The following is a 24,937-nucleotide window of genomic DNA, read 5'->3' as shown; positions in this document are numbered from 1 at the left end:
AAATCAAGAACAAGAGATGTAAGTGTGTATTAAAAGGCTTGGAATAAAGAAAAATGGGGAAGGATAACTTTGAAGTTCAAAAGGGTTCGATCCATGACGCGGGTGACTGCAGATCCAAGATTGAGTTGATGGGTCTGGAAATACTGGTTTTGCACCTATGGAGGCTTTTCCCTTCCATCTTCTTACTTTTTTCTCCCTGCCTTCTTCCTTTTGAGGGCACTGCAATGCACAGACGTTTCTCTGGGCTCGTCATTCTTTTGTGCAACCACCTTTCTCCAGCTCTCAGTTCATTCAGTTGGAGCATCCTTGAACCTACACAATGGCTTCCAGACCATGCACCCCTGGGCATGACTGATGAGAACACTCCATCCCCGTGGTGCCGATGATTGGTTCAGGGATGATCATGTGCCCAAGGCAATGAAAATAGACTGACAACTTCTGTAGGAGCTATTGGCAAAAAGGGACTCCCGTCAGGGGTTGCTCATCTGAAGAGCCTGCCTGAGAAAAAAAGCCAACAGGGAGAAAAGATAAACTGAAAGAGGAGGAAGGAAATTAAGCACATGGTTGTGTAGTTTGAGGCCCTAGATATGCTTTAATCTAGAAACCTCCATAGATTTGCAGTTAAGTAAGCCAATAAATTCCCTTTTTTACGTAAGGGAGTTTGAGTAGGTTTCTGTCACTTGCCAAAAAAAGTCTTGCCTAATACAGAAATGCAGAGCAGAGCTGGAAGTTTTTAGCTTGGAACCCAGACAACCTTAACTAAGTTAAATCTGAGAAAACAAGGATTACCTAGGATCCTGCAGTTAGAGTTGACTAAAGGGAAGAACCTAGTATCTTTGATTTTATACAGCCCATGCCAGCCCTCAAATTTTTTTACAATGTCATCATTCACATTTGCTGGCATCTGGCTTCTTTTAATATAGCCTGGTGCCTTAGTGGATCAATAAACAGCATTTTTACCTAGTTTTTTCTTTTGCCTCCTCTGAGCTTCATGCCATTCCCCCACATACACACCACTGCTCCTATCATTCTTACATGGCTCTGCCTTGTTGTTCGCCTTTCTCTAGTGTAACAACTTGTACAGTGTCATAGTTAGATTCTTCCTAACCTATATACCCATCTAGATTCATGGCTCTCCCAGACAGCATGTCTGTGGGTATATTCCTGGAGCCTAATCTGAGACCTGCCATACTAAATGTTTCAGTGAATTGAATTTGTGGCTCAACTCAGACTTAGTCTGACCATCACTCAGCACCCAGCCTCTGCCTCCTTGCAACTCTCAGAGACTTTCCTGCCTCTGACCTCAGACTGATGCTTATTGTTTCCTAGTTGACCTTGTCAGTTATGAAACCCATGCCTGTAAGCATGCCTATTTATTTATTGAACATTTACCAAGTAAGCACTTTATGTGCTTTAACCCACTCAGCCCTCACAACAGCAACTCCATCTTGCAGATGAGGAGACTGGGCCTGAGAAGTTAAGTGGCTTGCCCAAGGTCACCCCACTCGTAAGTGAGCGGCTGGGATTCAACGAGCTCCTAATCATGACCCCCATTTTCAACTTGAGTGTTATCAGTTCCTTATGTGCTAAACATGCTTCATTTATACTGATGAATTACCATCACAACAACCCAGTTATGTACAATTCTTAGTCCCATTTTTCAGATAAGAAAATTGAGACTTAGTGAAATTAGTTAAGTCATTTGCCCAAAATCACCTGGATGTTGAAGAACTGAGAATAAATCCCAGGATGTTTGAGCCCAGAACCCTGATTCATCAGCCATCCTGTCAAACAGTTGTCTATTAATTGATAGGTGATTTCTATCAGAAGGGTCATCTGCCCTTTAGTTATCATTGTTGTTCTTCTTCTTGTTTAATAGGTGTAACAATAACTACTCCATTGGGTTGTCATAAGAGCTACAATTTAAGAAGTTCCAAGAGTGTTTGGGGTGAAGTAAAGGCTCAACGAATGGTACTGATCATTATTATTTACCAAGTCCTTCCAATGCCAGGCATTGTTGTAAGCACTTGACATGGATTCTCTTGTTGGAGTCCATCAGCCTTGTGAGGGGGTAAGATGAGAGGCTCATTTTATAGATGTGGAAACTGAGGCTCAGAAAAATTAACTTGCTCAAAATCAGAGAGCTAGTCAGTGCCCAAGGCTGCACAATCAGTTAGTTGTTTGTTGGACTTCCATGGTACTAGCTTTCACTGTCTTTCCTACTTTGACAGTTCTGGTGAACTGTCACCAGGTGGACTGGCCTCTTCTTGGGTTCTGCTAGCTCCAGACCTTTTGGTAGTTCCTTAGCCTCATGGTCCTTGAGCTTGCACCTCTGCAGCCACAATTCTGGGGAATCAAATGTGGGGAGGAGCAGCTGCTGAAAGGAGAAAGCAAGCACATGTGTGTTGAGCCCCTACAGCATCTGCGCACCAAGGGCTGGACACATGAAGCTATTCTACCTGAAGCCACCATGCACCTGGCCAGCTGAAGTGCTCAGCGGCTAAAGGTACAAACCTCTTCCTTATCCCCCCCTTCCTGATGCTCCTCACCGGGGTGAACTGGCACAAAAGGAGGAAAGAACTGGAAATTCTCTTGTTAATTTCAACCTTGTAAATTACTCAGATTGCAAAAAAAAAAAAACAACACAAAAAACACAAAAAAAACTCCATGTTGTGTCTAAAAGTGTCTGGCCCAGCTGTCTGTGTAGATTAAATAATCCAGATGGCTGCATGAGTTCCTACAGCAGAAAAGAAGTAGTTTCACCATAGAGTGAGTCAATCCAGAAAGTTCAGGGATAATAGATTTCTTTACCTTGCATGACCCCGTTTCTTCTCTTCTTAGCTTGGCTCACTTAAATTTACTATGCAGTGGCCAAATCTTCACTTCCCTCGGGCTGTTTAAATAGCCACAATGTTGCCTTTTTATATGAAAGCTTAAAAAATCAACAACCGAAATTTGATGGCATTTGAAATAAAGGATTAATCAGTTCTGTCGCCCTCACTTGGGCAGCAAAATCAAGCCTCTTGTTTCAGGAAATACTGCGAGACAGGATAATTTCCACATTGCCAGGCTGTTTTTCTTCTTAACATCACAGTGGATTTGCTGTGGTGAAGGCTGCTACAAACTGCTGGCACCACAACTGGTTACAAAATGTGTCTGCCAAACCCTCCGGGGAGGGAGCCCTGCTGTATTCTTTGACGGTGGGCTTCTCTGCCAGGGAACAGACCTGTGGAGAAAGAGCCTGTTTCGTCTTTGCCCCTGCACTTGAGCCGAGGGAAATATCAGATTGCCCTTGTGGAAAACAGTGGTAGGACTCTCCATGCTCTTCTACATCCACTCCTGCTGCTGGAAACTTTCAGCCATCCACTTCCTCTCCGCCTTGTTCCTTGGTGCACACGGCAGCAGAAACCCAAGAAAATGCAGATGGCTCACCTTCACCACCGACGTGCTTAAGAAACACACCTGACAGTGGGTGCCAGACGCTTTTGAATCCATCACTGTCAAATGCTCCTGCCAAGTACCCTTCTAAGATGGAAAAACGTAAAATCAGAAGGACCTAGACAGAGTTCTAAAATGTAATTCTATCTTTCCCCTATAAAATCTCAGATCAGTGTACCGTACTCTGCAGGTGATGATCATGCTTTTATTTATTTTGTTTCTCTCCATTCACAGATGTGAATACTTGGTGAGTGGTTTCCAAAATGTCCTTTATTTGCAACTCAAAGCAAGAAGGGAAGGCGGTGCAAAGCACACTGGCATGCTGACAGCTCAGCATTAGGAGCACAGTCCCATGCCAATCGACGCCTGGGTGCCAAGGCAAGAAGGCAAGGGCACACTATTTGAGGACACATTTGAAAACAAGAATGGAAATGTCACAGAACTGACTTTCTCTCTCTTTCTATATCCTAACTCAAAGAATCAACCTCTCACCAGGGGAAATAGACAATGATTCAGAGTTAAAGGTGAATGAAAACGGAAATTTTAGTTCACTTCCGAGTGGGTTAGAGGAATGACATTTTCTTTAGCAAAACAAATGAAGAATTTCCTTCTCCAAACTGACTACTGACATTAGTGAGTCACTAGATGGGAAGGAAGGAGCTAAGAGAATGGGATGAGCACTATGGCCATCAAAACATTTTTACTCTCCGTTCTATAAATCACTTGATTCCAGTTTTCATTTATTCATGCATATATATATATATATATATTCAATGCCAAAATTTATTGTGATCTCAGAAACAAAAATTCTAGATAATTTATTAAGCTCTTACTATGTACCAGCCACTGTATGAAGTGCTTTGCTTGTATTCAGTCCTCCCTGAACACTGTGAGGGAGGTGCCATTCTTACGCCCATTTGACAGAGAGAAAATGGAAACATTGAGAGGTTAAGTCATTTGCCCAAGGTAACACAGCCGGCAAGTGTTGAGCAAGGCTGTGAACTGAGGCAGTCTGACTTCAGAGCTGACATTTGAAAACAACTCTCTTCTCCATGGCCGGGATGGTGGGGTAGTATTAGAACAGGGCCTTTGGATCAGGCAGGCAGCTACCCAGTGAGACATTTCTGCTTCTGAAGGGTTTATTTTTATACCCTTACTGCCTTCTTTACAAGGGTGTTTTGGGAATGAACAAGGGCAGTATCCTACTGGCAAGAAGAAATGGATGACTCATGATGAAGAAGCTGGGGCGGGGTGGGGGGAGCACTGTCAAGCCCAAGGATACCATTTTTCACACTGGAGGAGGTCGCTGAATGCATCACAGGGGAGAAATGGATCTGAGAGGTCACATGGATAATAGTCCCACCTTTGGGGAGGACACCCTGCTGCCAGAAAAATGATTCAAAAGAATTCTTGCTGCAGCAAGGGGATCAGGTTACTTGTGTTGAACGGCACCCAGGAGCATATGCTTTATTAAGTTGACCAGATGTCCTGTTTAGTCAGGCCTCGCCAGGTATCTTAATGGTCTTCAAGAGTGTCCTGGAAATAAATCCCCTGGAGCAAGCAGCCTTGGTGGTAAGTCCCCTATTGACATGTTGTTAAGGGCTTTCGGTTACTTTGTGTGTGTTACCATTTGTAATTTTTAAGGTCACCAGATAAGTCAGAGGGCTTGATAGCCTGGCAGTGACTCAAAGCTCTACATTCCTTTTCTGCCTTAGATTGACTTATTGCAATACTTTTTTCCTGAGTTTTTTCTCTTTGCCAGCCGCTAAGGATACACGGGTAAACAAGGCATGATCCTTTTCCTCGGGAAGTGAGTTGAGGCCCTATGAATTCTGAGAGAGATCCTCCCCTGCTATTGCCAAGAAGGCTGTGCAAGATGGGGAGTAGACGGGCTTTCCCTCTTCTCCCTTCTCTGATGCTTTGCCCACCCGGCCTCACCTTTCCCTCCTATGTCACTGGTTCTTGACTCTGCGCTGGTACAATGTTAAACGATTTCAGATACAAATAAAAAATAGTATTAGCTCACACTTTTAAAAGCTCTGCCCATGGCACCCATGTCATCCACGTGACAACTCTTTGAGGTAGATTTTGTCACTATCTGCATTTCCTACGTAAGGAAATTGAGGCACAAGCTAAAAAGTGGGAGACAAATTTGGGGACTGGAATGACCGATGCCTACCCCCACCACCCCCGGAGAAAATACAGCTAGAGAAAATTTGGCTTGAAAATCTAAATGTTGATCCAAGCACTAGAAAGACTCTAGCGTATAAAGACGTCACAGGCTTGTTCATTAAATGAGGCCTCTGCCTAGGAAATCACCTTGCTGGCTCAACGCCAGCACGCTGCCTTGTTTGCCCATGTCAGTCAGGTCATCCTGCGTTCCATCCGGGGAACTTCTCCCAGCTGGAGGGCTGGAAACAGCTCCTGGACCATGGAGCCAGGAGTGGTGGAGTCTTACTGCCTCCTTGGTGATGCAAGTTGTCAAAATTGTCATTTGCAGCCCCAGACCTAGTTGTGGTTAATAGAAAATCATTTCACTGTTTGTACAGATACACACAGACACACACGCATGCTATATGGAGAAACCACAGCCTCCGCTCTCACTCTGACGATGTTCTACCTGTTCTAAGCCTTGCACAGACCTGCCGCCAGCCTTACATATCTTCATCTGACTTACTCAATGTATCGCTTCACTTGTCTCAGTCTTTCTCAGCTATATATATATATTTTTTTCATTTCTTTTGTGAAAAGAGTTTTGCCTTAAGAGGAGCTGAACTCCTCCAGCCCATTCCATAAAGGCAAGGAAAGAAGAGAATAAGAACAGATAGTAATAATAATTGAGCACACACTCTCTGGCATATACCGAGCTAAGGACTTCACATGAATTAGCTCATTTAATCCACACAAAAGCCCTATCGAGATAGATACTATTGCTAACCCCATATTCTAGGTTATGCAACTTGCCCAAAGCACACACTGACTCCGCTGGGACCCACCTGTGGGCTGACAGACCTGAGCTGGCATCATAAACCCTGTAGCTCCCTGTCTCCCTATAGTTCTTGAAAGTATGTCAAGCTCTGTCAACTTGAGGCTCCATGTCATTAACTCCCTTTGAGTTTAGTTATTTTGGGATGGATAAAGGAAGGAATATTTAGTACAATCCTTATTTCCCTATAATTCTTGCATGAGGATTCCAAGATAGGATTTAATTTTCTCAATTACTTAAAAATCAAGTTCATAACTTGCCACTCACCTTTCTTTGCCGACTTAATGGGAGCATTTTCTTTAGGAAAAAAAAAAGTGTAAAAAGAAATGTAGTCTCTGTGAGAGAGGGGTAATTGTTTTTGCCAGCTATTATATTCTGAGAACCAAGAACATGTGCCTGATACAAGCTAAGTGGTCAGTAACTGTCGATTAAATGGATGAATGAGAGATTTAGAGAGTCACCTGGGTGCCTGTCTCCCTGACAAGATCACACCGAACTCCTCAAAGTCACCTCTAAATGCTGACCCCTAACTTCCCAGAGGCAGATTATTCTGAAATCTGGGAATGGCATTATTGAAAGGGTCCCTTACCTCTGTCTGAGAAAACAAAGTCATGTGGTCTGTGCTTCTGGGTTAAGTATCCATGACTCCTTGGAAATAATTAGAAGGTTTGACAGAGAGGAAAGGAGGCCATGTCATTTACACTTGTAACCCTGTTAAAGCCATGAGCTGTGTTGTTAAAGCCATGAACCATGTGGTTCAGTCCATTTGAAACTTGAAATTCAAAGTGCTATCATCGCAATAGGAATTCTTAAGTGTTGTGGCATCTCTCAAGCAACTTAAATGGGAATATTATTAAAATCATCCATTCTCTTCTATGGACTCAGACGTCTCTGGAACGTCTCATCCTCCAATCTAGAATCATCTCCCTCATTATCTACTCCATTCAACCTCTGCTATCCCTCTGATGACCATCTATTCCTCATCTCTGTGCTTTCCACACAAAGGACTCTCAGTAGATTATTACCCTACCACTTAAGGTTCTCTAGAGAGGGAGAATTCCTCTGCTTTGTGGTTTTTTTCCTTCATCTAGTCTCCCAATTCAGCACAATTGGAAGAACGCTCTGTGGAAGATGGGAAAGAGAAAGAGTGGGCAAAACACAAACTCTTTTGCAAGTAGAGAGGAGGAGAAAGTCTACAAATACTCAGACTGTTACCTTTGTCCCATTAGTCATAAAATGACTGTTCTGTATAACTAAAGTATTTTTCCCAATTCTTCAGAAGTTTTAAGGATCCACTGAAACCCTGTTTCTCAAATAGCATATTTCAGTCAACAAAAAAAACTCTGAGTTTTCAGAGAGAAATGGCATTTATAAATGTATAGGCCAGACTTAGAGCAAGGTTCTGTCCTACCCTTAGCTTTCTACCATATTTTGTAGCTTATTTGCTAACTCAAACCAACATTTAGTTATTTGGTGCAAAATAGATTTAGGGTCAGAATCCTTGCTTACAGATAGATTGAGGATCTGTTTTCCTTCCTTTTTTCAGCGCAGCCTACTTGGTTGATACTATATTAAAAGGAGAATGCTCATTTGCTGTAGCTCTCCTCCTTGCGCACATCAAAACTTCTCACTGTCACATTTCTGCCCAGATATTAATAAACATGAGTGGGAAGGAGAATAAATGCATGAAGTTCTGCCGCTCAGCCTTTTTAAGCCCGTGGAGCTTCCCTCTCCTGCTTTGGCTGAAGATGGGGTGAGGATTAGGCACACTGGGAAAAATCCCTGAGGGGAGTATCTGTCAATAAAAACAAGGTTTTGGATACCAATATGGAAACCTATTTGGAGCCAATTTCCATGCTGTAGCACTGCTGTGTCATGAAGGGTGTATCAGGATAACAGGAGGCAGATGGCCTTCAAGAAAATGAAAAACTCAAGGATACTATGCATGTGGGTCCTATTTTCCAAACTTTGAAGAAATTCTGCCCCTCAGAGTATATCTGCTTAATCTCTCCCAAGCAAAAAGGCAAGTGACCTTCAAAGGGCACCATATATTTCTTTTAATAAAACATTGGCCCTTGTTCCTTTGTGGATGCGAGCATTTATCAACCTTAGGGCCAGAACAGTAGAAGTCTGCTCCTGGTAAGAGCGAGTTCTGGGAATGGTGTTTCATTTATTGAAGGAAGGGGAAGCTGTAGATCTAGGAAATGATAGAGCTGGAAATAGCTCCTGGCAGAGATGACCTAAGGGACACTGGAGTTCCTATAGCCTGAAGGCTAAGAGCACAAGCTCTCATCCAGGAGGCCCAGAACCTAGCCTGTGCCCACAGATGAGCCTGTGGGCACTCAAAATATTTACAGAGACACAACTAAAACAAATAGATGCTGGCATTTTAAAATTAAGAGAATTCACATAAAAAATATTCAGATTACTGACTTTTAAAAAATCAGAAGACTACATTTCAGCACAGCCTCACAGTGCTGGATCTGAGTAACCATCGCTGCACACATGCCTGTGATCTGGCATTTGCCATGGCCCCTTCCTGGCTGGTTTTACTCATTTGTGTTCTGTCCTTGCCTACAAAGCCACAAACCCCTTTGTCCCGGGTTCCAGTTCTGGCTTGGCCACTTACACTTTTGAGTCCTTGTCACGTCACTTAAGGCTTTTGAATCTATATCTACTTATCTTTAAAATGGAGATAACACCTTGCCACAGTGCTGGGTGAGTTAAATAAGATATTCCTTATAAAGTGCTTAGCCCAATGCCCGCCACGTAAGTACTTAATGTATGTTAACCATTATTATGGTTAATGTCATTCTTATCATTGAACAACCTTGTCCAAATCCTTTTTATCACTTTTCTTTTCAATATAAATGAGGAAATACAAAAATAATGGTCACAGATCAAAGCTTCCTATTGCCTGGATCTTTTGGGTCACTAGATATACTTCGGACTAATTAGATTATGTAATATGCCCAAAGCCATGTATAAACTGGGCAACTGTCTTTTTCAATCAACCATCATAAGGAGACACAGATGAAACCTAAGGGTTCCATGGAGAAATGCCATGGTGTGGGGCAGGCCAGGTGTGGCACAGGGGTCCATAGCCGCATCGGGCTAATTAGAGAAGGGCACTCAGTAATCACCACCTAGAGACAGTGCAGTATAGTAGAAGGACATCATGGCTGTGAGACCCCTGAGTTCAAATCACATCTCCATCACCACTAGGTCACTCTGGTTAAACAACTCCTTTGAGTTTTGAGTTTCATTTCATAATTTGTAAAATAGAGATGTTGACAACCTGTCTTACAGGGCTGTTGTGAATGCTAATTAAAATAATGAGCATTTAAATGCATAGCACACTGTAAGTGCTAATACATGGTAATTATAGATAAGAACCAGAGGAAATTATAATAGGCCATCTACTGAAAATACTTAAAATCTTAATAATCCCCAAGAGTTTAAGAAAATCAGTGAACTGCTGTAAAACCTGATACATTCAACTTCAAATTAGTGTCATGCACTTTTTGAGCCCATTATAATTATAATTATTTAGTGATCACCATTTCCATTAGCTTCATTACTTCCAATGCCATTTCTGATAATGCTCCAGGGGTTTTTGTTTCCTTGATTTGTATTTTAAATTTGCGATACATGGTCCTTCCTAATGTGAGTGATATTATGACTCCTTTTAATTTTTTAAAATTTTTATTAATTTATTTATTTTTGAGCCTGTGAGTGCACAAGCTGGGGAGGGGCAGAGGGAAAGGGACCAAGACAATCCCAAGCAGACTCTCCACTGAGTGTGGAACTGATGTGGGGCTCGATCTCCTTTCCCTAAGATCATGATCTGAGCCAAAATCACGAGTCTGATGCTTAACCAACTGAGCCACCCAGGCGCCCCATCCTTTTAATTTTAATTTGGATATAAAAATTCTGTTTTAGCCCTCTTCTCTACTTCAGTCTAGTTTTAGCTGATTCGAACTGAGAGTTACAAATTATATTTGTACAGTATATTCAAAATAGTCTGTTTTGAAATTACTTGGAATGAATGTTTCTTGGTTCCTCAAATGGCCAGTTCATTTCTCAGTCCAGTCTCTTCTTTCTTGAGCAGCCCATTTCTAATGCCTACAGATGCAGCCTCTCTCTCTGTCCTGGACCCTTTGTAATAACCAAGGCTTAGGACAGCATTTTACCCACCTGGAAAGATATCTGTGGTAATGTCATTTTCCTTCATTCAATATTCTACAAACATTTGTTGAGTGCCTACGATGTACCAATCACGGTCCTAACAGTACACTGTAATGAGCATTTATATGTCACTTGGTACTATGCTTAAGTGATTTCATAATCTCATTGATTTCACCCAACAACCTTGTGACCTGGGAACTATTAATGTTCCTATTTTATAGAAGGGATAACTGAGACATATAAAGGTTAAGTAATTAGTTCACTGAACTTAGCTAGTTAGAGGCTAAGCCAAAACTTAACTCCGTCTGAATACCAAGCCCTATTTCTTAATGATTGCACCAGCATTTCTCAAAGTGGGGTGCTGACTTTGCCATCAGCTGCATTAGAATCACTTAGGCTGTTTGCTAAAATTACAGATTGGAGGTATGCCCAAGACCTGCTGAGTCTACATTTGCAGTTTTGACAAATTCTCTGGGGAATTTCTGTGCTCTCTTAAGTTTGAGGGCCCCTGACAAGGGTTTTTGGATAACAAATCTAAGAAACTGAGGCCAAGGTGGGAAAGCAGTTCTTCAAAGTGAAGGTGAACTTTCCGAAAAGAAGCTAGTTAATGGCCCACACTGTTGAGAATCAGTTGTGAAAGATGCTCTAGGTTGCTCTAAAGCAGTATTGTATAATTAAAATGTACTTAAACTCTACTTCTGTACAAAGCTCTAGTCACAAGGAATATGATTTCAAAAACACAGCTGCAGGAAGGGGAATACTATGTCATGTTCAAGAATTCTGAAAAAAATATGGTTCCAACTCTAGAATATCCAAATGAAGAGATTTTGGGGGCAGCGATGTGGTAGGAAGGGGGGTGTCTCAGACACTTGATTATGTAGCTTGGCTTTGGGGGACTTGATAAAGATTAAAAGGGAACCCCGAAGACACCTCTTGTGCCATGACTATGTCAACTCATCACCAGACAGTGACTTCCCAACGTCATATGACAGCAGTGAAAAGGATGACATTTATAAATTTGAATAATAAAGGTGACAGGGTCCAAATTGCAAGCGTGAGTCTCCATACAACCAATTATGTCTGTGATGAAAACATCCTCCCCCAGGTGATCTATGTCATGAAAGAATTCCCTTAGTCCACAGGAGGCTGGGTTGGCTATTTCTCTGCTCCTCAGAAACCAGCTCTGAGCCTCCGGACTGTGAGGATGATGAGTCACCAGTGTCAGCTTTATGTACAAAGGCTCAGCTTTCCCTTCCTGTGACTAAGAGCAGTGTTTAAATGCAAATGCTGAATTAAGACAAAGGTAAAACTGCCTCAACGCTGGGGAAAAAAAATAGTTCTTTAAAAAAAGGAGAAAAGCAAAACTCAACAAGGAAAAAAGTAAACTTTGTACACAGAATAATCAGTACTCTGCTATTTCATGAGCTAATTGCTTTTTTTTAACCAAAATATAAGTTAGTCAAAGCTTAGCAAGGAGGAAAACATGTAACAAGCTCTTCTCCTGCGTTTGTGAGCTCGTGTACTTTTTATCAGGTTCCTAAAATATCAAAGAGAATATATTTTAACTGCTTATTAAAGCCAAAGTCCCTCTGACTGTTCTTCTCATATCTGCAACGTTTTATGAGATTCTTTATTTTGAAGCCCTGTAAAGTATGACTATTTGACTTAAAACAGAACTGAGCTTTTTATTGCTCCTCTGCAGAACAAGAACTCCCAAAGACACTGACCTACAGACGTTAGGCTTCATTCTCTACTTTTCTGCAAGTTGCCAGTTGGTCAAGCTTACCATGGTATCCCTTTACACCACCTCCTCCCCCATTCTCCACTTACTGCTCTCTCTTTCTTCCCCTTTGCTTTGCTCTTGGTAACTTCTTGAATACTTTCTTTTTTCAGGGGCAATAATATTGTCGCCTGGAGGGGATATCTGTTGAGTGTTCTTGTCTTTCATCTCGTCTCTGTGATCTGGTGTTAGAACCTCTCTTTTCCATTTGGTAATCCATCCATGTTATTTTGGCAAAGCTATTAATCAAATGGAAGTGGACACATGACCCAAACCAGTCAATCAGGACACCCACGACGTGGACACAACAGCAGGTCCGGGAGTGGGCACCAAAGAACGTAGGACCAATAGGGCCCTAGGGAGAGACTTTCACTCTATTTGGAATCATTAGTTACAAAGATTCATGTGTTTGCTGGGGAAACGGCTCAGCTCTTTCACTGGAAACTCTAGCTGTGAAAATGACAAAGTCAAAGTTGCTGTGACCATATTTACCGGCATGTGGACAGAGCCAAAGATGAGAGGGGGTTTCGAAACCTCCCATCGTTTTAATTCTTGGATTCCATCATGCCTGGAGCCAGCCACTCATCTTAGACTTCCATGTTCTTGGGACCAAAAAATTGTCTCTTTAGCTGAAGGTTAATTTGAGTTGAGTTTTTGTTTCTTGCAACTAAAAGAACCCAGATTCTTTTACTGCTTTCAAGAATTTTGTCATCTGATGAGGAAATATGTAATTGTAGTAAAAGGCACACCGTGATATGCGTATGGGAAGTACCTGCAGACATCACGTAGGGGGCATAAAACAAAGATGATTAATTCCAAATAAAGATGCTGGGAAAACTGCAATGAAGGAGGAGGTAGCACTGGAGTTGAGCATTGTAGAGTGAGTGGAATTTCCAGTGGTGGATGGGACGTGAGCATGGAAGGAACTGGCATTGAGAAAGGGCAGCATGCTCAGAAAGGACAACTGTCAGGAAACCTGTTCTAGGCTTGGTGAGCAGTTCCATGTTCAGTGTGGCAGGACCTAAACGGTGTGGATGTATACCTGGAAAAAGTAGTCAGTTGACTAGAGTCAGATTTTGGCGACCATTGGAAACCATTCTAGGAAGTAGAGCCATTATTCTACAGGCAGTGGGGACCTGCTACTGTTTCTTTAAAACAGGATTAACATGATCAGATCTGCATTTTAAGAAGAAAACCCTGGCTCCTTCTCTGTGCCCAGTCATTATTATTTCCTGGAGGATGGCCCCCCTGACCTCCCTGCTTAAATTCATTGCCTCTATTCTCTATTCCTAACACCTCATCCCACTCAAACAGAAAGTGCAAAATCTGAGCAATGAGTTTCTGAAACAATTCCGAGATTTAATCAGAGGATAAAGTTAAAGGCAGCATACTCTGGCCATCAAGCTTAAGGGCATTGGCACTAACCAAATGATGTAGGCACAGTACATGATACAGCGGACCCTGGGGACGCCTCACCCAGATCCCCATTACAGGCAGGTGCAGATGTACCCCAGGTGATCTGATGATGATGATGTTGATACAGATGATCAGTGTTGGCTGCTAACAGCTCACTGCTGCCCTTCTTCCAGAAACTTGCCTGAACCCCCAATTACCCACGACTGACTACTGAAGGGCATAAAATGCTCAGCCCCCCTTGCCTCAAATTGGTTCAACCTGCGGTTTTATTCATGCTCCAGCATTCTCACAAGATCCCCTGCTTCTCTCACTTCCTCAATAAATCACTTGCACAAGAAAATCCACTTCAGGCTCTGCTTGTAGGGGACCTGACCTAAGACACTTGACCTTATTTGTAAAATGGGGTTGTTGCAAGGATTAAATGTTAATATAAGTAACATAATTAATTAAGTAAATAACTTAATGTACTTTAATATAAGTAAAGCACATATTAACTAAATAATTAAATGTATGTTAATATTAGTAAAACAGAACAGTACCTAGCACACAGCAAGTGCTGAACAAGTACCTGTTTTTATTAATGTTATAATATTAGTTCTTCAAGTATCTTATGAATCTCTGCCCTGTTCTGATCCCCTTACCATTGCTCTAAACTAAATTTTCCCCACTTGTTTTGTTTACAATAATGGTCCCCTTATCTGATTTCTCCTCCCTCTCTCTCTCCCTCTTTTCCTCCCTTCTACAAATATTAGAAGTGCGTATATATACCAGGCACTGTTCTAGGGATGAATTAGGGCAAGTTATCTAATGGAGCCTCAGTGTACTCATTTGTAAGACAGGGATACTACAAATCTACTACATGGTACCATGTTGGAATTAAATGAGAAAGTGCTCATAAAGCAGTTCATGCCTACTAAGCACTCTATAACCTTTCCACCCCCACCCCCTTATTTCATAATCATAATCATTTCTTGGCCTGAAATATATAGCAGAGACACCCAGAGGGGTGGGTGTTAGTCACTGGTCATGGGCTCCCTGGGCTCCTTTTGACGGATGTGTTATTCCTCTATTTAAAGGGCCAGTAACAGAGCTTCCCTGACAAATATAACCTTACTTTTCCCAACAAAAGCTTTGTGATCCCTGCATCTATCCGTGAAAAGTGCATGCTGCAGTGGAATTCTTTGCAAGCCCTGAATTGATATTAAGTGTTGTGCCATGACTTGCCATCAAGGAGTCACCTTGGGCAGCTTAGTGGTCTCCTTGATGTCAAAAAGTCCATACTCCACCCTCGGCCGGCAGCCACTCACATTAATGAGAATGTGGTCTGTGCTGAAAGCCTGCATGCTGAATGCAAGCTGAGATAGCAGAGGGGAACTTGAGAATAAAGCAGAGTTTGAACCCGATTATGTAAACAGTTCTTTCACTTTCCTTGATCTTTGTGGAAAAAAGATTTTTTTCATCCTGCCTTTTTCAGTTCAAGTTCAGGGTCTCACTGTTTCCTGGGCTCCTTTTGAGGTCGGCCACAGTTTAAATGAGCAAAACGGAAAAGAAGTGGAGTTTCTTCTGGATTCTGGCAGAAAGCAGCAGAATACATTTAGCATACCGCTTGGTGAATTTGCTGTGGCTGGGGTTGGGGATCAGATCCTACCCACAGAGAGAGTAGGTGTGTGTGTGTGTGAACTCACATTAAATCACTTCTACACTTTCATTTTATTTTTGCATTTTTTTCTCCCCCAAGTTTTATTCATATGTTATTCTTCACTTTGGAAAATAACTGTACAGCACTTTTGCCCACTTGAGAACTTACTTTTTTTTTTTAATGTCAAATACAAGATGGTAAATGAAGTCTAAAATGCGCTGTTTTCTTTCTTTTTTAGTCATGATTTTTCACAATGATTTGTTAAGATGGCACATTTTTCTTTTGATTTATACAATGCCATGTAAATGCAGCCTATCATCACAGTTATTATGGTGTTTCAATAGGTGGGCAACAAATGTGTTTTAACCCGAATTCCTTTCTTAATATTTGAGCTTCTGGTCTTATGATTCTTTCAGGTAATTAGTTGACTTTGTTGAGAAAGGAATGCCTCCAACTGAATTAAAAAATAAATATTTATACAAGATGGAATGGTTTGAAATGAATAAGGAATTGTCTTGAAATCATAATAAGTTTTGAAATTTATATTCAATATGCTTACAGGATTTGTTCTAAGAATCTACATTCAAAGAGATTTGAAAGAAAGATTATAATATTCATAATAATTGTACTTTTATATATTGTCCCTTTCTTCCCAAGACCTAAAAAGGCTTCATAAACATTGTAGCTGAATCATTAGAAGGAAGGGAGTGGGTCTCCTTTAATGTCTGACTTGAAAGGAAATAGGTTAACAGGTAGTAATGGGGTAACTAGAACATGAAGAGTGTAGGACCAAGTGGGTGAATTGCTATTCAGTCCAAACAAGGGTACAGAGAAAACAACTGTGTCACTTATAATATATTTACGAAGCATGTTTTGAGGATACTGCTGCCCTCAGGAACCACTATGTGCGTATCTCTGAGCTAGGTGTGAGAAAAATCTGAATCTTGCTTGGTGTGTGGTCTCAAGGGAGTTGAGGTTCTCACAGTGAGACAGAAGGGCTCTCACACCTATTAGATCATAGCTGAAGGGCGTGATTGAGATCTGTGAGCAAAGTTTCGGTAGGAGGTCTAAATACGAAATTACCCAGCTTCTAGGCCCCATGCGTAACTGCCGCGTCATGATGCAAACCTACCCCAGTAATCAAGCCTATGTTCAAGTCTTACCTGCAAAGTCTGGATCTGGGAGAGGAGGTGGAGGCTCCTCTCAGGGTATACTGTTCATCCTTCCATCCCTTCACTAATTCCTTCGTCCACTTAGCCCATTCTTGTAGAGCATGGTGAGAAGTGACATGCTGGGTGCTGAACCAAACAGGAGCTGTGCCAGGAGCTGAGAACAGAGAGGTGAACCAGAAACAGTCATGGTGCTTACATTCTGGTGAGGAAATGGATATTTAGCAATTATCATATACCTCATTGATCATACTTGTAATAAGAGCTTCAAAGAAGTACAGTTGGCTAAGGGGGAGCCACATCTGGTCTGGGAGAATCAGGAAAGCTTTTAATGGAAATAGAAGTGGCTATCCTGAGGCCTGTAGGGGCTAGCTGGTGAGAAAGTTGGGGTGCAGAAAAGGAGAGCATTCTGTGTAGAGAGAATGGACCATGTGCGCCTAGAGGGGGCTGGAGAACCTAACACTGGGCAGCATGCCTGCAATATGTTGGTGAGGTGGACACGAGCCCTTCTAGGTGGTAGGCTTCAGATGAGGAAGGGTCTAGAGCGTCACTTGTGGAACTTTGAACTTGATCGTTAGAGTAATGGGAGGCTGCCAAGGGGTGTTCAGCAGGGAAATGATTTGATAATATTTGCATTTTAAATGTTCTCTTGGGGGGCACCTGGGTGGCTCAGTTGGTTAGGCACCTGCCTTTGGCTCAGGTCATGATATCAGGGTTTGAGCCCCTGGGACTGAGCCCCGCATCAGGCTCCCTGCTCAGCGGGGAGTCTGCTTCTCCCTCTCCCTTTGCTCTCCCCCAACTCACGCTCGCTCTCTCTCTCAAATAAATAAAATCTTTAATCAATCAATCAATCAATCGTTTCTTGGGCTTCAGTGTGGAGAACAGATTGAAGAGGCTGAATCAGGGAGGTAGTGATGGCAGCACTGAGCACCGCCTTCCCCTCCATCCTCCCACTTTTGGACACAGTTCCTGTGCTGCCCTCAGGAACCACTGGCCCCAGGAAGGGAAGCAGTTGTGCTGTGTCCACTCTGCAAAGGGGGACCAGCTCCTTGGACCAGTTTTGGGGAGGCAAAGGCTAAAGTTACCATTACCCATATTTCCATGTACTATGTGACCCAGACTGTAAGCTGACTTCTTCACAGATATACTGAGCAGAGGAATGGGAATAAGTTTATGCATTACACAGCATGATTATCATCCATGATGTCCTTAGGTGTGGGTACATTTGATGGTGGTTTGATATATACACAGAATTTTTTATAATCCCACAGAATTTGAGAGCAGAATATAAAGCCATTGTGTTTTACATACCCAGACTGGTCTATCAAAAGGAGAAGCAGGAAAGATGAGTTTCTACTTCAAAGTATCAGACAAAATAAAAAATCATGGGGTCTTTATCAGTCAAACCAACCAGAGAACTGCTCAAACCAAGTTTACTGTTCAAGTTCAGTGCAGTTCCCAATTTGATTTCGAAGTGAACTTACCATTTCATTGATCAAGCTCACCAATTTAAGTAGCTGTTTTGGTGCTCTATTGATACCAGTTTTCTAATGGGTCATGGGTTTTTCTTTGTTTAAACTGCCAAAGACACAATGTTCAAAATGGTCTAGAGCAGAAGGGAAATACTCTGGTAAACAATTCATTGACTGGTTTGGTGACCTATGAATGTGCCTTTGGATCACGGAATTGCATTCCATACTCTAAGGAGATTTTATAAAATTTGGAGCACATGGGTTAATAAAAATAATAGCTGCTGTGTATTGAGTATAGACACCATGCTATCTACTTTATCAGGACCAACTCATTTAACCTTCAGGTAAGACTTATAATGTAAATGTTTTTATTACATTAGTTTTACCAAGACAAAACGAGGCTTAGGAAGAACAATTAATTTGTTCAAGATCACAGCTAATAATTGGCAGGGTCACCATTTGGCCTCAGGTCTGTCTAAGTCCAGAGTCTGCATCTAAACCACGATCTCTGCCCTGTGCTTCTATGAGAGAGCAAACGAAATCTCACAAATCATTCCTTCCTGCTACCACCAGAAATTTTCCTTATCAGTATAACTGGACCAGTTGTAGGAGGCAACTAATTTTATTTATTTATTGCTTTTTATTGTACCAGTGAATTTAATTTCTTAGGTACCGATTTGCTTTTGCTTTTTATTTTTCATTTTTTTATTTTAGTTTGCACATCTGTCTTAGATTAACTAAGTTATCTAAATGTGCTTGGCTTAGATTAGGACTAAAGTGTTCTTATAACCATTATTATTTCTACATTATGAGAGAAACAGAAGAAAACTTAGGGATAGCCTTAACCAAACACAGAGGCTTTAACAAAGATTAACATGTGTCATATTAGTTGAAGAAATGGGGAGAATTTAGAATTCTGGAGAGATAAGTCAGTTTAGATGATGATCTGAAAAGCTCATACTGCCACTAACATTTTTTTAATATATTATTATTTTACCCCAAATGTTTGTTATGCCTGAAAAAAAAAAATCTGATAAGAACAAAAAAAAAAAAGAGGAAGTGGATTGACAGGGTCTCTGGACACAAGTGAGAGCAGAGCTGAGGAGAAGGGATTGGCATGTTGGAAAAAGCATTGAGTTTGGGTGTGATTTAGGTCCAGCCCAGCCACTTAAGAACCTTGATATTGGGCAAGTTTCTTACACTCTCTGAGCTTTACTTTCCTCATGCATAAAATGGGAAAACTTAACAGAACTCATAGTGAAGATTTACTGGGAGAGCAATAACATTATTACTATTTGGCAATGTGTTTTTGGTTTTGGTTTTGGGTTCTTTTGTTTTTTTGTTGTGTTTTGAGAGAGAGGTGGGGGAGGGACAGGACAGAGGGAGAGAGAGAGAATCTCAAGCAGACTCCAATGAAGGACTCAATCTCATGACCCTGAGATCATGACCTGTGCCAAAATCAACAGTTAGATGCTTAACTGAGTGAGCCACCCAGGCTCCCTGGTGATGTTTTTTGCTGTACCAGTCATTATTTAAGTCAATCATAAAACAAAACAAAACAAAAACCATAAAACATCATTGTCCCCATTTTATAGATGGGTGAACTGAGGCTTAGAGAACTGTTATTTGTCTAAGGTCATGGAGCTGTTGAGGAAAAGAGCTATGGTTCCCCACTGCTGTGACTGAGAAGGTCATCTTCTGTGACTGCAAAGTTCAGGTTCTTCCACACCGTGAGATGAACTGCTTCAGTGTCATAGTGGGAGCTATCATTTAACAAACAGTTGGTATGAGGCCTGTGCTGAATGCTCTGTGCACATTATTTCCTTCAACAACAGTTTGACAAGATGGGCATTACCATCTCCATTTCACTGAAAAATCGATTTTGAAGCTAGGACTCTTCAGTCATTTGTCTGAGGTCAAGATGGTAGGCGACGGGTCTGAGCTCTGAGTCCAGATCAGTCTGATTTTAGAGCTGTACCATTCTGTCTTCCATGACATGTGTAATGGGGCAGGTCAGAGTTGCCATATTTTAGGTAGTGCTTGCAGCTTTATTGAAATTCTTTAGTTATCTCATCAACCGTCAACTCCTCAAGGTGGCTTAGCAATAGTTCCAGTAGAACTGCCGGGGTGAGGAAACTCTTCTGGTTCTTCTGGGCCAGAGGAAGTCTTCTTCATCTTTCAGTCTCTAATCCCAAAGGCTTTCCTTTCATAACTGTTAATGGTAGCCCAACCTTAGGATTAGAATATCTGAATTTATAAAGGAGCATACAATTCTGAAAAATCTGGTCAACATCTAGTGTTCACAAAGCAGGGAATAAGTGTCAGTCATTTATATATTGTATGATGCTAGGACCTCTTGGTGAAACCCAAAGGGAAGGCCTGAAGAAATTTGCATGCAACATACTTATCCTCTGCTTAGGCCTCCTCCCATTGCCTACAGAGGTATTAGAAAAACATTGTTTTCAATAGGATTGGTGTGCTGAAGGCCAGGGTATGAGTGACGTAGGAGGTATTTTGATATCTTACTTTTATATCATAAAGATCATTTAATCTGCTGGCCCAATTCATGGGCCTTTATGAGCACCAGGGCTGTAGGAAAGAACTTCACACTGTGTCTTAGGTAGGGGTAATTGTCCTTACCAGGAACTAGGAAGTAGAAAATGTGTTGGACTGGGAAAGTAGAGACTTGGCTCTTGGTCCCAATCTGTCTCTAACCAGCTGTGGGACCTGAGGCAAATCACTTCTCCTCCTTGGGCCTCTGTTTTGCCAAGGGCAAAACAAAGTGATGACCCAGATAACTTCTAAAGTTATTGCAGAACTAACAAAAAATTTGAATATGCTCTTTTCTTCTGTAAAGAGGCTTGTTCTGCCACTCATATGAGGTTGGAGCCTTGCAGTGAGTTAATATGGAAAATGTGCACGTAGCCTGAATCTCCCAGTTTTTCCTTCCTGCCCAAGGGTACCATCAGTTACTGTCAGCACCAATATTGACGTGAGTGTGTCTCTGCCTGAAGCTCTCAGTCACATGGGCAGCCTGCTTTAAAAGCAAAGTATATTTATATAAATTCAAGTTTATCAGAAATTAGGCTTATCCTCATTTTTACATGATAAGAGCTATGGTTCGATTGTGACAAGTAGCAACTGCAAATAGAAAGTGAATTAAAAAGAGAATTGAACTAGGAATGAGAAAGGTAAAATAAGAGAAGCTATTTTGTATTATCTCTCAAATAAAACTGATATATTAGAGGTGGTATAACACAAGCTAATTTAAAATATTACCCTGAAATAATGGGGAGTGAGCATGTGGAAAATCAAAAGCAGAATGAGTTCTTTGACATACCTTGGTTCATAATAACCCAGTTCTGAATGAACGAAACAAAAGCCATTCAACAATTTTTAAAGAAATGTTAAAATTGGTTTCTTCTCACTGAGATATCTTTTTCAGAACTCAAAAGAATTATAAACACTTTGTCTTTTTGACAAATGATAATTTTGATTATTAAGATCTAACAGGTAGAGTTGCACTGCTGGTCAGGCTCTTTTGTCGTGCCATAATACCTAGAATTCCTTCTATGCAGTATTTCCCATGCTTTAATTCTGTCTCAAAGACTAATCTGCAGAGGGAACAGACTCCCAATGCAAAGGCTCATTTTATTCCCCATCTTGCCCAGCACTTGTTTCTGGGTTTTGGAAATGTGTCATTTCAGCACAGACCATGTTTGTAGGCACTACACGAGTGGACTTTGATTTGACCAGCCCATTTAATTGAGAGCGTCTTAATAGTCACTGGGGATCACAGGTTTTGATAAATTCAGTAATGGATGGATTGGTTATTTGATGTTAAAGTTAGTTCAACTTTCCCTGGATGAGAACAGACCATCAATTCAACTGACTGAGACACATTTAGCAGATCCTGCTGGGTGAGCTGTGCCTGGTTCTGTCAATATTATAAATGATTGGTAGAGAAGAATCAACATGCTGTTTAAAAAGTCTATAGACAGGGCACCTGGGTGGCTCAATCAGTTAAGCTTCTGACTCTTGATTTCAGCTCTGGTCATGATCTCAGGGTCATGAGATCGAGCTCTGCCTTGGGCTCTGCATTGGGCATAGAGCCTGCTTAATATTCTCTCTCTCTCTCTTCCTCTCTCAAAAAAAAAAATAAAAAAATTAAAAGTATATAGGCATTGTATTGCAAGATGTCATGAATTCTACTGAAGTCAGAATGAATTATTTGGAGTTCCTAAAGATGTTAAAAGTACTATTGAAACTAAATAATATTCACCATAGAAAAAATAAAAGTTCATAAGCTAGTGAGTAAGAATCCCAAGCATAAAGATTATTGTTTGGAAAAGCTAAGATTCACTAGTATAACTACTTTTGTTTGGGAAATCTAAGAAGGACTGAATTAAAAATAGGTAGTCAACGTGCCAGGATGGGAAATAGAGACGTAGAGAAGAGTCTTTTGGTGAGATCAATTAAAGGGAATCACATTGCCACAGCAGAGATCCTTTTCATAGTTGTCTGCCTTTAATTGCTGGTCACACTCAAATGAGGCATTTGCAGCTGCTTTTATATTGGGAGTCTCTGTCCTCTTTGAGCATTACTCTCCGAGGCATAATTAGGCATGGGAAATAATACATTGAAATATCTTTATAGTCAATACTGTGTGTGTGTGTGTGTGTGTGTGTGTGTGTGTGGTCTAAGAGAGTGAGTTCTAAAGGTTGAGAGAGTATGTCAACATAGCAGTTTCTGGGACACCTGGGTGGCTCAGTCTTTAAGTGTCATGATCCCAGGCTCCTGGGATTAAGTCCCACATCGGACTCCTTGCTCAGCAGGGAGCCTGCTTCTCCCTCTGCCTGCCACACCCCCTGCTTGTGCTTTCTTTCTCTGACAAATAAATAAATAAAATTTTAAAAACAAAACAAAACAAAAACATAGCGGTTCCTAAAACCTAGATCCAAAGTGAGAAGGTGCACATTTTTTTTGAAATTTTTTGACCTGATCACCTTAGTTCAGTACAACCATATCCAGTCAACAGATAGTAGACAAATCTATCCTGAATCACATACCAATGCAGAGATATCTTCATCATTTTAGTTGGAAACATTATTCATCATTTAGATTAAAAACCTCACTGTACTGTGCAGAAGACTCACTTGAATGCAAATATTTTCACAGGAATTTCCTAAGGTGGATTTAATTTATTCTTTAAGAACCATCTTAAGAAACTTCTAAGTCACATATGGTTCACTATTTATTCCCCAAGCATTTGTTTTAATCATGCATAATCTACGGTTGTATCCATCATGAGAAGTTAATAGAAGAACTAAGACCAGTGAGACCACATGAGAAAGAATGGAGTGTCCACAGCCTTTCATAAATATGTATTGAGCACTCAGATGTGTATGAGGCCTGCTTTCAATGCTAATAGTGATGGAAGATAAATTCGCTAATAATGCCACCATGCTCTGCATTAGTTCAACCACATCTGGAGAATGTGTACAGTTTTATGTTTCTTGCCTTACGTGTTTGACCTGGGGGTAAGAAATATGTTATATGGGGGAAATGAAAAGGGATTAGTGATGGTAAGCCTGAAAAATAAGAGGCTTGATGAAAATAAGGTAGTGTCCCCCAAACCCTGTGAGGTCAGGGACCACTTCTGTTTTATTCTCCCAGCTCTTTGCATCCTGGCATAAAATACGTGTTCAGTAATTATCTACGGAATGGGTTTTTGAGGGGAAATCAAGTTAGAGAGCAATTACGTATGTTTTGTGCAGCTCAAGGAAGCAGAGATAGAAGTAAAGGTAGAAGTTGTTTAGCCATAAATTCTGTCTTAATATAAGAAGAACTTTCCTACATTGGCCCAAAAGAGTGAAAGCTGCTTATAAAATGTTCAGTTTACTAAAAGTAGAAATAGGGATGCCTGGTGGCTCAGTCGGTTAAGCGTCCGACTCCTGGTTTCTGCTCAGGTCATGATCTCATGGGCTGTAGCATCGAGCCCCACATCTGGCTTCACACCCTCTCCCCCTGCTCATGCACTCTCTGTCTCTCTCTCTCTCTCTCTCAAACAAATAAATAGAGCTTTAAAAAAACAGGAGAAATAAATGTTCAACGAAATGCTGGATAATCATTATAGATGTAATTTCTGCTTGGGATGGAAGATTTAACTAAATAATTGCCAATATTCTATAATAGTATAATTGAGTTACTTGACAAGTTTTACCTCATTATCTTTATGGTTTATAAGAAAACATACATGTACATTTCTTTCAACTTTTCTTTATTATCCTATGAGAATAAAGCCTGATCACATACGTAAAGAACCATGACTTGGACACTTGGTTTGTGTTTCAGCTGGTTTTCATTCTTAATGGTGACAATGGTTTTTCGACAAATTCACAACAGAAATCCAGCCTCTGCACCTAGCTATAAATACATAGAGTTAGAAAGTCTGTGCCATGCTGGTAGAAGCATCCTTTAAAATTTTGCTACTGCAGGGAGCCAGCTCTTCTGAAAATGTGAGTCACTTTCCATTTTACCCCCATTCTGATTTTCCACTGCCCCCCTGTGCCCTTCAGAAAGCAAGCCAGGCCATGGTACCTTACTGTGATGCCCAGCCAACAGCAGACTGCCCCCATGCTGCTCTCTCAGCCCCTTCTAGAGCAGGAAAAAAGATTCAGAGATCCCACAAGTGAACAACAGTGCAATTGCAAGCTGGACCTCAAAGTGGTGGGTGCAAAATGAGGAAAGAATTTGACTAACTGGCCAAATTCTACTGTCCCAAATCTGGTTGGTTAAAATCAGACAAAAACTACCTTATTTTCGTGACAGAAAAAAAAAAAGATCAGA

The 24,937-nt window shown here is 41.2% G+C and overlaps 1 long non-coding RNA gene across 1 annotated transcript in view; it reads right to left on the bottom strand.

The window, feature by feature from the left end:
• Nucleotides 1-306: 306 nt before the first annotated feature.
• LOC118540867 (uncharacterized) overlaps nt 307-24,937 on the bottom strand; it is a 165,677-nt gene continuing 141,046 nt past the window's right edge. Inside the window, exons 2-4 of the long non-coding RNA XR_013445366.1 lie at nt 16,611-16,773; nt 5,758-5,946; nt 307-498 (exon numbers count right to left, since the gene is read on the bottom strand). This is a non-coding gene — a long non-coding RNA (uncharacterized LOC118540867). The remainder of the gene's footprint in view (nt 499-5,757; nt 5,947-16,610; nt 16,774-24,937) is intronic.

The sequence above is a fragment of the Halichoerus grypus genome, chromosome 2 (assembly GCF_964656455.1).
Source record: "Halichoerus grypus chromosome 2, mHalGry1.hap1.1, whole genome shotgun sequence".
In the NCBI taxonomy this organism is placed as follows: domain Eukaryota; kingdom Metazoa; phylum Chordata; class Mammalia; order Carnivora; family Phocidae; genus Halichoerus; species Halichoerus grypus.
Note: the sequence above shows the minus strand (reverse complement) of the source record. Positions and strands in the feature narration are given on the sequence as shown.